Source organism: Macaca mulatta, chromosome X (assembly GCF_049350105.2).
Source record: "Macaca mulatta isolate MMU2019108-1 chromosome X, T2T-MMU8v2.0, whole genome shotgun sequence".
Lineage (NCBI taxonomy): Eukaryota > Metazoa > Chordata > Mammalia > Primates > Cercopithecidae > Macaca > Macaca mulatta.
Genome location: NC_133426.1, coordinates 16851024 through 16861441, shown reverse-complemented (window position 1 = coordinate 16861441; position 10418 = coordinate 16851024). Strand labels below are relative to the sequence as shown.

At 44.2% G+C, this 10418-nt stretch overlaps 1 long non-coding RNA gene across 1 annotated transcript; it reads right to left on the bottom strand.

The window, feature by feature from the left end:
- Nucleotides 1-7369: 7369 nt before the first annotated feature.
- On the bottom strand, nt 7370-9417 carry LOC144338480 (uncharacterized). The gene is made up of 2 exons (XR_013412695.1): nt 9246-9417; nt 7370-8446 (listed from the first exon to the last, which is right to left on the bottom strand). It is a non-coding gene; the product is annotated as an uncharacterized LOC144338480 (long non-coding RNA).
- Between the last annotated feature and the right edge of the window lie 1001 nt (nt 9418-10418).

Genomic DNA, 10418 nt, shown 5'->3' with positions numbered 1-10418 from the left:
TTTGCTTGGGCTGGCCCTCGTGTTTCTGAAAAGTGTCATGGAAAAGGCACGCAGGTTTGAGTCCTGACCACTCCTCCTGGCGTTCCAATGAGGAAGGATTTGGGAGCACTTTCACCTGGGAAAGGGAGATAGCAAAAGAATGCTCATTTGACATCAACTGGGCCCTTCCTTGCCATATTTGCTCTGAAGGAAATTTAAAGGTATAAGTGTCCTTGATCACAGAGGGTTATGGAAATACTAAGGGAACATTTTCAGTCTTAATGGAGTGCCTCTAAATCATGTGTCTTGGTAGCACAGATCCTGCTGACTTGGGATTTTAGAACTAGCAGCTGTGAAAAACCCCTACCGTCCATCACTGTAAAACTCATCATTTCCCTGGGGTCTGAAGCTGGCAGAGCTAAGGAAGAAAGAAAATACACCGAGGAGGAGACACTGCAGGAAAAGCAGTCGGGGCTTTTGGAGTCACACACTGACATTCATCATCATTAGTCAAATGAAGAGGTAAGCCAAGGGCCGGCAGCCACCCCATTATTGACTCCTGCCTCTGAAGGGCCAGCAGAAGGTGGGCCAGAGATCTTGTGAGAGGCCCATGGTCTTTAGCCCAAGTGCCACTTGGGTGTGAGGTGGCCCCATAGAGACCTTCAGCAGAGCCATGGCTGGGTACCCTTGGTGTTCCTGCCCTGACCTATGCACGATGGGCAGAAATTTGGTACAAGGTAATTATCAATTAGAGCAGAACTGAAATGAAGTGTAGGATGGGTTTCTGGAGAGGGTGTAGGTAAGATCAAGAAGGTAAGGCCTCAAGAATGAAGATACTTCAGGGGCATATATGGTTGTGAACAGAACTACTCTATGTTCACTGAAATCGATTTCCTTCTCTTCTGCATACCGCTGAGGAAGCAACATTCAGTCCTTGTTCTCTGCTCTGAGCTGTCAGAAAATGGCCCACTAGAGTCAGGCTGGAATCAAATCTCTGTGTAACACTCCAGAGTCAACTCAGTCTGCTTAGTTAGCTTGGGAAGCAATCAATTACCTGCTGCTTTACCCTCTGGTGTGGGTAAATCTGTATTAAAGCCAGTTGAGGAGTCTAGAAGTGGCACTGAGAAGGGAAGGAGGCCAAGCAAGGGTGCATCAGGGAAAACCCCGTGGAGATAAAACTTTGACTTAATCCTGCAGCAATGCTCTGGAGATAGTGTCTCCATCAGGGGACAAGGGGGAGTTTATACCCTGTACCCATCAGCCATTTTGCCAATGAGGCTGTCCCTGGGAATTCCAGCTGTCTGTACCCAAGGACCAAGCAGATTCTGGCAGGCCCCCCAACCAAGACATGGGTGCTGGTTGTTGGGTGGCACAGAGCTAGATGCATTCCCCATCCTGCCTTGGCTTAGGCATTGACATGTGACTGAGTTCTGGCTAATGGAATGTGGACAGAAGTAAGGTGTACTGTGTCCTCACCTGGGCTGTGGAACCTCCTACAGGATCCTCCATACTTCCTTCCCCCACCTGCCTTTCTGAGGCAGAGGACCTAGTGGATGACACTGAAGCTCTAGGGGAGGGCAGAGCCTCAGGCAGAAGGGACCTGGATTTCTGCATGACTGCATGGAGCAAAACCTTCATCCTCACATGGCCAGCTGGACTTTATGTGAGCAAGAAATAAATGTCTATTGTGTTAGGCCCCTCAGAATTGGGGGTTTGTCTGTTGTAGCAGCTAACATTGCCTAAATTAATTCAATGAAGAAGCTGGACTATGACAAAAGTAATCTTCAATATTGCACTATTGAGCCAAGGATGGGCCCTGATGGCAACAATCCTAATGAGAGGCAAGGAAACTCACACAAAAAAACTAGCTGCCTGTATCAAAAATGTCCCTTCCCAATTTGAGAAGCAGGGTGGTATGCAAAAGCCAAGTGCTATGCAGGCCAGCAGGTAAAAGCATGAATTCTGCTTTTGTCATTTGCTAGTGATGTGACCTCACAAGGAGGCTTCCTCTCTAAGGCTTAGTTTATTTATCTGTAAAATGGAGATAACCATGTCTAATTCTTGTGGTTCTATCACTCAGTTTCAATAAGATTATGCATTTAACGTGTCCATACAATGCCTGACACCTGGTAGGCCTGTCTGAAATAAGAGTTTTCCATGTTTTTCCTTGTCTTTCTCTACACCACCATTTCCCCCATAATCACTGGGTAGTGTTTGACCTCAACAAAATGGCACACACATATACCTTCTCCCAATTTCTCAAGTGTAGGAGAAAGGCAGAGGCTGGTGCTGGCCTTCTCTGTCATGCTGGGGCCACTTGACCAAGGCTTTCATTCCCTTGATTGATCACGTTCATTTCAAACTGCATTTGGCTGCCCAGAAAAATTCATCTCCAGCCTTCACAGTGAACTGGAAGGCTGGCCTGGCCCCAAAGACACCTCAGCAAATCTGCTACCCAGCTCCAGTGGCGGGCAGCCAGGCATCTGGTCCCTCAGTCTCAGTCATGCAGCTGTGACTGACAGCAGCAGGGAGCTGAAGCTCTGATGTGAAGATCTGCTTTGGCTTCTAGAAAAATAGCAGCAGCAGTAGCAGCAGCGGCGGCGGCAGCAGTGACAGCAGGCTCCATTGAAAAGCAGCCCTGCCAGCACAGCTGAGGTTGATGCCCCGCTGCCCAGGGACCCACACTGGAGGGTAAAACAGCAGGTAATTGATGGCTTCCCAAACTAACTTAGCAGACTGAATTGACTCTGGAGTTTAAGACAGAGGTTTGATTCCAGCCTGACCCTAGCAGGCCATTTCCTGACAGCTCAGAGCAGAGAACAAGAACTGAATGTTGCTTCCTCAGCTGTATGCAGAAATAATCCCTGGCAAGTGTGGGTGGCTCTAGTAGTGGGTCTCAACCCTGGCTGCACATTAGAATCACCTGGGAGCTTTAAAAATTCCTGATACCCAGGCCACGCCCCAGACCAATTACATCAGAATTTCTGGGGCCAGGACCCAGGCATCTGTTGTTTTTAAAGCTCCCCAGATGATTCCACTGTGCAGCCAGAGGTGAGAATTGCTGGTCTACAGCTTTCAAGTACCAGCCCAAGCATTAACTCCCTTGATGTATGCGAGGTAGTGTAAGTGCTGTTAATCCTATTTGACAAAGGAGACAATAAACTCAGACAGGAAGAATTATTTGCTTAGTCATATGCTTGATGAGTGAAGAAGCTGGGATGCAGTTCAGGCCTTTGGTATTTAAGTCAGTCACCTAATGCCTACTCTTCTGGCCTCATCTTCTATAAAATGGGAATAGCATTAGTACCTACTTTACAGGGTTGTTGTTAGGATGAAGTAACTCAATTATTATTTTTTTTTTAAATTCATTTGACTTAATATGTACATATAACCTTCCAGTGTGCCTAGGACTATTCAAGCACTTTACAAATGTTAACTCCAGTTAGTTTGCTAAAATGCCTCCTGTGCCCTCCTACACCACCAGGGAAATTGATCTAGGGAGCAATTTAGCAACACTATCAATTGCCTCTAAAATATGTGAACTTTTAACCCAACAAATCCATCTTTTATAATTTGTGAAAAAGAAATAATTAAGGGCCTATGCAAAGATTGAACCACAAGGGTGATAGGGTGATCACTGCAGTTTTATTTAAAATGACAAAAATACATTGGAACACTAACGTTCAAATATAAGGGATTCATTAAATAGTATATCAAAAGCAGAAACAGTGTGGCTCAATTCTAAGTGGTGTATGGCAAATGGATCCTAGAGTAGCTTCATGTTCATGCCCTGTGTAATGCTCCCACTTGTGGAGTGTGAGCAGGACCTGAGACTTGCTTCTAACAAATAGAATATGGCAACGGTGATGGGGTGTCACTCTTGTGGTTAGATTATGATATAGATAGAGATATAATACTTATCTTACAGGCCTTAAGGAAACAAACCACCATGTTATGAACTGCCTACAGAGAGGGCCACCTGGCAGGCAACTGTGGGTGGCCTCCAGGACCTAAGGGCAGCCTCCATTCAACAGCCAGGAAGAAGCCAGGCCCTCAGTCATACAGCTTCAAGAGAATAAATTGTGTCAACAACCCAAATGAGCTTAGATGAGAGAATTCTTCCCCAGTCAAACCTCCAGCTGAGAACACAGCTTGACCTACCTCATGCTAGCAGCCTTGTGAGACTCTGAGCAGAGAATCAAGCTAAACTGTGCCTGAACTCCTGATTCATGGAAACTGTAAGATAATTAATATGTGTTGTTTTTAGCCTCTGAATTTGTGGTAATTTGTTACATTGAAATAGAAAACTAATACAGATTATTTTAGATGAAAGACATTTATAAAATATGATTAAATTACAAAGCTCAGATTATAAAGGACTATGATACACACACACCACCCCCCCCACACACACATACACACACAGAGACTCTGAAAAGCAGCAATAAAGTAAAATTTGGAATGACTTTGATTTCTTTCTTTTTGATTCTCTGTACTTTCTAAAATTACTTTTATTATTAATATAATATTAGAAAACATTGAAAATAAATACTAAATAAAATATTCAAGTGTTAAGAGTGGTTATCTCTGGGTGGTAAAATTATGTATTAATTTTATATTCTGAAATTCTAGGAAGTTATTTGAATTTTTCTGCTATGAAGAGCTAACACTGCCTAGTGTAATTAAACAGAATAAATAAATAATTCCCAATTGTTTGTTCCAGTGTAGAAAAAATTCTACCATCATTGCTCCCAGATTTAATTAAGACAGAAAAACCATCCACCTAGGGCCTGTAGTCCATTCTCACATTGCTATAAAGAACTACCTGAGACTGGGTAATTTATAAAGAAAAGAAGTTTAATTGGCTCATGGTTCTACAGGCTGTATAAGAAGCATGGCTGGGAGGCCTTAGGAAACTTAACAATCACGGCAGAAGGTGAAGGAGAAGTAGGCACATATTACATGTGTGGAGCAGGAGAAAGAGAGCGAAGAGGGAGGTGCTACACACTTTTAAACAACCAGATCTCGTGAGAACTCACTCACTACCGCAACAACAGAAAGAGGGAAATCCACCTCCATGATCCAATCACCTCCCACCAGGTCCCTCCCTCAACACTGGGAATTACAAATCGCTATGAGATTTGGGCGAGGACACAGACCCAAACCGTATCAACCTGTCTGCCACAAATCAAGATACAGGATAACAGAGCTAACAGCACAAATTCTAGTATGACATGGCCAGGATTCTAAGCCTGGCTACCCAAGTATTGTATTTTCTGAAATTGGGCAAATTATTTGGCCTTTGTATATCTGTTTCCTCATCTATAAAATGGGATAATATCTATCTCACAGGGCAAGCGTATCATGGGGAATCAGTAAGATCATGTACATCATTTATCCTTAAATGAGCCTGACATGTAATAGGTACTCAAAGAACATTTGGTTAGTGTTACCATAATCATTATTATTATTAACCAACCTCCCATCATAGGGGTAGCCAATATTTCAGTCCCAGTATTATTCTTAGGTTCAGTTCTTAAAACAAGTGCAGAAGAAAAACATAAGAATTATAATTACGGGCCAGGTGCACTGGATCACGACTGTAATCCCAGCACTTTGGGAGGCTGAGGTGGGTGAACTGCTTGAGCCCAGGAGTTTGAGACCAGCCTGGGCAACATGGCAAAATGCTGTCTCCACAAAAAAAAAAAAAAAAAAAAAAAAAAAAAAAAAAAAAATATATATATATATATATATATATATATATATATATATATATATATATATAAATTAGCCAGGTGTGGTGGTGTGCACCTGTAGTCCCAGCTACTAGGGAGGCTGAGGTAGGAGGATTGCTTGAACCCAGGAGGCCAAAGCTGTAGTGAGCTGTGATCACAACACTGCACTCTAGCCTGGGTGACAGAGTAAGACCCTGTCTCAAAAAAAATTATAATTATGGCATATTTGTTCAGATACTAGAAGGAGTCTCACATCTCTTGAAAGGCCTAAAGTGGATGCTGTGGGATGCTGAAGACACATTTTGCCCATTTCAGTGTTAGAAAGAGGTTTAATAAAATTAGCATTATGCTTCTGCCAGGATGACATGGGTGGCAGAACTGGCCCTTTAAGAATCTGAGTCAAGCTGGTTTGAGGTTTATTGCATGCTATAATAAACTGGTTAGTTATGGTGTGAGGTGAGCCAGGTCTAGGTCAAAGCTCTCTCTCAACATTCCAGAGGCCTCTGGGAGCTGGGTGGGAAGCACTCCAAGGCCGCCATGAAGCACAGCTGAAGAGATACAGCTGCCCTTGGGATATTGTCAAAATCTGGGCTTGGCTGGGGCAGGCGAGGCCAAGAAGACTTGACAAACAGGCTGGAGCAGGGGAGAGGCCAACACCAGGGGACCCGTAAGCAGGGCGTCTGTTGGTGTGGCCACAGGCAATAGGCAAACACCCTACCAGGCAGACAGATGGAGTCAAGGATGTCCTACAAAGTTTTCCCTGTCTAAGACAGACCTGGCCTTTGGAGTGTGGCAGAGAGAGGTGGGCAGAGGCTAGGCCAAGCCAACCAATGTCACAAAGGAGCAAAGTTACTGGTGGCAGTGCCAGAGCTCCAAAGTGCCAAGGATGGCTTGTTGTCTCAAGGAGCAATTCTAAGGGATGAGTCTCTCTCAGAAGCATGTGGCTCCAAGACACTCCCATGCACAGGCACTGAATTTCCCTCAGAGTGACCAGAAGTGAAATCCATCTAAATCTTTCCCCAGAAAATTCCTAAAGATCATCCTGTTTCCTCAGGAGGGCCTGTGTCCACTCACAAAGAAGAACTAAGCAGCCAAATGGTGGCATCCATTTTGTTTAGATTAGGATCTCAGTAGTGCATGACAGAAAGGAACAATGTATCCCAGACTCAGAGAAGGGACAGTGCCTCTCTGGCAGGTCCAACATTATTATCATTATCCTTTAAAAGAACCTTCGGATGTGTTTGTTTTTGAAGAATTGGCCTTTGAAGATTCCAATCTTGAAATGCTAGAGCCAGCTTTCTAACAACCAAACAGATGGAAACAAGTTTAGGCGTAAATATTTTCTTGTGCATGGTAGGACTGTCCACAATTTAACCAGTTTCTTACCCTGGAAGGAAAATGTCTAACTTGAAAGGACACTCTACTTTGGTGCTTTCCTTTTTGCTTTCATAGCAAAAGCCATATCCAGGTCATTGTCTCCTTAGTACCAGAACTCTGGAGGAGCCATTTTGCCCTGCCTTTGGCTGCTAAATCCTACATCTCCAAATCACTTTTCTGAGGTATACAATACCCAACTCAAACTCCTGTGATGGTGTCAACATTCGTCAGGGCAAGTAATGCCAGATGCTGTAACAACCACCAAATCTCAATGAATTAACATGATAAAAGTTTATTTCTTGCTCACGCAAAGTCCACTCTGATGAAAGGTTCTCCTCCAAGGGGAGACTCAGGAATTTGGCGTGTGTCCATCTTGAGGTGCTGCCATCCTGTGGGTGCAAGATTGCCTGGGTATCATCCAACTGCCAGATAGGACAGAGGGAGAGCTTGGAGTGTCCTATACCTAACCCCTAGCCATCTCAGTCTGAAGGTTACACACACCCCTGCCATTTGCATCCCACTGGAGAGAAATAGTCATGTGCAAAGAGAACTGGGACAAGACAGTCCCTGGCTGGGTAGACCCTCCCTGGCAAAAACTCAACACTACAGAAGAGGGAACCCAAATCTTTGATTTTCAGCCAGTCTTTTCTTCCATGGTGCTTCTTTTGTTTCCTTTTTTGAGACAGAGTCTCACTCTATCACCCAGGCTGGAGTACAGTGGCATGATCACAGCCCACCCTAGAGCCTCAATTTCCCAGGCTCAAGCAATCCTCCCACCTCAGCCTCCCAAGTAGCTTGGACTACAGGCATGTACCACCACACCTGGCTAATTTTTAAAAATTTTTTGTAGAGATGGGGTCTCACTCTGTTGCCCAGGCTAGTCTCAAACTCCTGGGCTCAAGTGATCCTCTTACCTTGGTCCCCCAGAGTGCTGGGATTACAGGCATGAGCCATCATGCCTGGCCCCACAGTGCTTCTTTACCTACTGAATTAATGCTGAAATCTTTGGGGTGGCATACAAAGCCTAATGTACCCCCAATTCACCATGGATGCCATCTTCTAGCTCATCAGGATGATCCAGTTTTCCCCTGGATATATCAGTTAGCTTTCATTGCGTAGCAAACCATTCCAAAACTTAGTAGCTTAAAACATACAGTTCTTCAAGTCACAATTTGCATTCAGCTTAGCTGAGAGGTTCTTCTGGTCCAGCTGGGCTCACCCATGTCTGTGGTCAGCTGCTAAGCTGGCTGAAGGCTATAAGTCTAGAAGTTTCCTCAGCTGGGACAGCTGGTCATTGCTTCACATGGTCTGTCATCCTCCAGCAGGCTAGTCCTGGTTTCCAAATATGGCAGTTTCTGCTTTATGACAATGAGAGCAGAATTGCGTTGAGCCATCTGAGACCCAAGCTTAGAACTCACATAGCCACACTTCTGCAGCATTTTATTGGACAAAGCATGTCAAAGCCAGCTCAGATTCAAGGGGTAGAGAACAGATTCCATATCTTGATAAGAAGAAGTTCAAAACTACTACTGTAACCAATGTACTGTGCTCTCCCATGCCTTCTCTACAATGTACCTGTAACTGAAACCTCCCCTTTTTCCTTGTCTTTGCCTGTGAACAAGGCCCAATTCAAATGCCTCTGAATCCACAATAGCTTCTGCCTTAGTTTAAGTTGTTCCAAAAACAGAGCCTGAGACAAGAACTTGAGTACAGATATTGAGTGAAGAAGTGAAGAGAGTAAAACAGATATGGAGGACAAGCCAATATAAGGGTGCTCTACTGAGATCACTGTTGTAGGCAGTGAGAGGTAAATTCCACAGAGATCCCTGAGAAGCTATGGGATGCCTCTCAGACAGAGTCTTGCTCTGTTGCTCAGGCTGGAGTGCAGTGGTGCAATGTTGACTCACTACAACCTCCACCTCCCACGACAAGAGATCCTCCCACCTCAGTCTCCCAAGCAGCTGGGACTACAGGCATGCACTACCATGCCCAGCTAATTTTTGTATTTTTTGTATAAACAAGGTTTCACCATGTTGCCTAGGATGGTCTCAAACTCCTGGGCTCAAGCGATCTTCCTACCTCTGCCTCCCAAAGTGCTGGTATTACTGGTGAGCCACCACACCTGGCCCCCACCTTCTATTGGTTGAGACTTACCCCACTGAACAGTATCTTCCCCGCACTTTCAAACTGCTCTTGCACATGGACCAAGCCAGCTCCCACAGCATTACAGAAAGCCCTGAGGCAGAAAGATACATGTGCCGACTTGAGGTGGGATGCTGTCAGCATGACTCCGAGTTTGCCTGGAAGTATCCACTGCAGCTGTGTCTGAAATCAGAGGGAGACCAGAGGTTTTGTGAGGTGCCAAAAATGTCAGGTATAATTTCCCTGATATCTTGTTGGAAGTAAATTCTTCCTCCTCAGAGATCCTGTGCTCCAAAGTTTCCATCACTCCAGTGGTACCCATCATACAGTTTTTAATTGCAGACATTCATAAATGTGTATAATCTCCCCTGCTGAACTACAAGCTCCTGGAAAACAGGAGCCACTGGATATAATTTTTAAAAATCCTACCTTAGCCCCTAATGCAAAGCTCTGTCAGTTTTGTTGGCTGCGTAATAGAAGAAACTCCTAGATCCAAGACATTGGAATATACTATTTCATTCATTTGTTCTGTCAACATGTGACTGTAAGTGCCTGCAATGGGCAGTACCAGAACATCTGTAAACAAACAAACAAATAAAAACAAGCAGGAGACCCACTCTCCCCAGTCTTGAGAATCTTTTAATCTAGTTGTATATATAAACCACACATATATACCATAAAGTCCAAAACACCCAAAGCAACAAGTAAGCATGTCTAAGGCAGTGTCATCAGAGTGACCTGAGTGGACGATAGTTAAGTAGGGAAGACTCAGGTGAGGTGTTACATTGGTCTGGTGGCTGTAACAGAGGTCTATCTGAAGGAGATAATATAATAAAAAGGCAGTGCCATCTTCACCAAATGGTTCAAAATTTTTACTACGTTCTTCAGATCATATATAATATACACGCTTTATGGAAGATTTGGAAGAAGCCATAAAGAACAAAGAACAAAGTTAGTGCTCCCTCATAATCCTACCACCCAAAGGCAATCTCTGAAAACATTGTGGCATAGTTCCTTCTTGCCTTCTTCCTACATATTTATGTTATATGGTTGAAGTCATACTAGGTATTGATTCCTGGTTTATTTAGCATGAGAACTATAAGAGACAGAGAAAATTAAATCCAACTCCCACACTGTGTACATGAGAAATAGAAGCCCCAAAGAAATCAACATAAAAAGGCCCCA